Below are 2,789 nucleotides of genomic sequence, written 5' to 3'. Positions count from 1 at the left end.
CCACATTGCAACCCACCTTAGATAGCCACTAGTTGCTGAATTTTGGTATGACATTAAAGCAGAGTAGCTAAAACTAGATGAAAAGGATATCAGACTATTTCCTTCAACCACATATCTGTACAGTGTATGTAGGAGGTGCTCAACAAGCTTTAGTGTAACATGATCCTGAGATGAAAACATTTGATTCCTGAGGATGAAAACATAAGAATTCTTTCCTGGGCTGGAAAGATGGCTTACTAGATAAGGCGTGTGTCTACAAGGCCAAAGGACCCAGGTTCGATTCTCCAGGACCTACATAAGGCAGATGAACAATGTGGCACATGCATCTGGAGTTCGTTTGCAGTGGCTAGAAGCCCTGGCATACCCATTTGCTCTTCCTCTCTCTCTCCCAAAAAATAAATATTTTTTAAAAGAACTCTTTCTTTATTTAATACATATTGCACAAATATATTAGTATGAAAGTTCTATAGGATACCTTACAAGTTGCTGTAATATTTTTAAGAAAAATATATAACATTTGTACATACAACATATGTAAGTTAACACAAAAATACACAAAACCATCCCTCACAACCTCTTGTGTTTTGAAAACTCAGTCCCTACTTAGCTGGTGGCAATGTGGGAGTATATTGAAGTGGGAACCTTCATGATTTCAGTACAAAATAGGAGCTTGAATACTAATTGGGCCAGTGCTCAACTGTACCTTTTATATTTAAATATACTTTTTATTAACTGTTAATTTTATTTTTCCTTATTTTGGAAGAGATTTTATACATATATATGTGCATATATATGTATATGTGTATGTATATGTGCATATATATGTATACATACATATATATATACATACATACATATATATACATACATACACACACATACACACACAGAATGTTTAGAGAGAGAATTTTAAATATTTTCACATATTAGGATATAGACAAACTGCTGTGAGAATGAGATTAAAATTGCAGCAGCTAAAGCAAGACAAATATTTCTGCTCCACATAAGAGCACAGGTACTTTCATTGCACTTCTTTTCCATTTCCTGGATTCTTGCTCTGTTTGCTGGGCAAGATAGTTTATGGATATCTGAATTCTATCCAGTAGGAAAGGTAGAGACAATTTATTTAGATGATGTCACTCTGCTTACATTTTCTTGAGAACTTGGTCACATGATCACCTACTTATAAGTTAGACTGAGAAATATTTTCAAAGTAGAAAACCACACATCTGGTTAAAAATCCATTAGCATCAAAGGAATGTAAAACATCCCTCACAATCTCTTGTGTTTTGAAAACTCAGTCCCTACTTAGCTGGTGGCAATGGGGGAGGTAGAGTCTTGCTGTAGGAGGTGTGTCACTGGGGCAGAGGTTTATTGGCCCAGCTCAAAGCCAGATGCACAGAGTAATGAGTATGTTAAACATCTAGAATAGTACCCTAATCCACAGATGCTCAGTAACCAGCAATGATTTGTATTAAATGAGTAATATTATCAACAATATTTTGTCAAATATACAAAAAGGTCTACAGAAGGGTCTTCTGAGAACTCTTTTTAGCAAAGCCAATCTTATAAGCAGAGTAGAAAGTCTGGCACAGACACACCTCCTTTGGTTAATCCGAAGGTTCATAGCCTCAAGTTTCACTGTTTCATCATTTAAACATTTTTATTATTTGAATCTAAGTTCTTTGTATATGGTTGAAATAAGTTTTCTTGTTATAGTGGACAATTATAGTGTTAAGATAAATGTATTAATTTGTTATTTCCTGTCCCACTATTTTTTCCTGTATTCTATTGCACAAAAATTAATCTTTTGTAATAAAATATTTTATTTATTTATTTGCAAGGAGAAAGGAGGAAGAGAGCAATCCAGGGCCTTTTTCCACTGCATACAAACTCCACTTGCATGCACCACTTTGTGCATCTGGCTTTATGTGGATACTGGGGAATCAAACCCAGGCCCTTAGACATTGCAAGCAATGGCCTTAACCCTTGAGCTATCTCTCCAGTCCAAAAACTTAATCTACATAGAGAAGTGGGGAATTTCTCAGCAGAGTAGAAGAAAAGAAACAAAGCAGAGAAAACCAGAATCCCACCACCACCCCCTTCTAGCCCCAGAGCAAGTACCTGTAAAAACAAGTGAGAGGTATAATAGAGGTGAAATGGGTAGGAAATGTGGAGAATGTGGTTCTGAGGCAAGGCTCCCCCTGAGCTGGTAGGGTCTGGTGAAAACATGAGCACTGCATGCTCCCGTAGGTCAAGAAAGCAACCAAGGGGTAGGGGGTGCTTACATCAAATCACCTAGTCCCAGGTTTCCCCCATGGCCAGGCACACTTCAGATTCTTTCCTATGCCCACACTGACATAGAGGAGAATAACGTAAATGTAGTCTCCTAGGGCTTCAGCTTTTTTAGAAGCTCAGTGCAATTTCTCGGCTTTGTAGTTGTTTAATCAAGGCAAGCAAGAGGGTTATAAACTCAACAACTTGGTGACTGAGATTGATGTGCTCAGAATATTAACTCTTGCCTTTGTAGGTGGCTGAAAAGAGAACATTAAGCATTAAATATTCTCTAAATTAAATCGGCCTACTCAGTGGCTTGGGAAAAGCAAGCTCCCTGGTATATAGCTATTCATGTAGGGTTGGCACTGGTAGTAAATCTGCAGTGGCCAGCTAGGTCAGTGCCTAGAATTTCCATCTCTAAACACTGATAAAGTATCACTAATAAGGACAGAATGTAGTAACAAAATGGGCATATGTGAGTGTTAGTCAGAACTTTCTTTGAGAAGATTATT

The sequence above is a fragment of the Jaculus jaculus genome, chromosome 13 (genome assembly GCF_020740685.1).
Source record: "Jaculus jaculus isolate mJacJac1 chromosome 13, mJacJac1.mat.Y.cur, whole genome shotgun sequence".
In the NCBI taxonomy this organism is placed as follows: domain Eukaryota; kingdom Metazoa; phylum Chordata; class Mammalia; order Rodentia; family Dipodidae; genus Jaculus; species Jaculus jaculus.
This window is presented reverse-complemented; position numbering follows the sequence as displayed.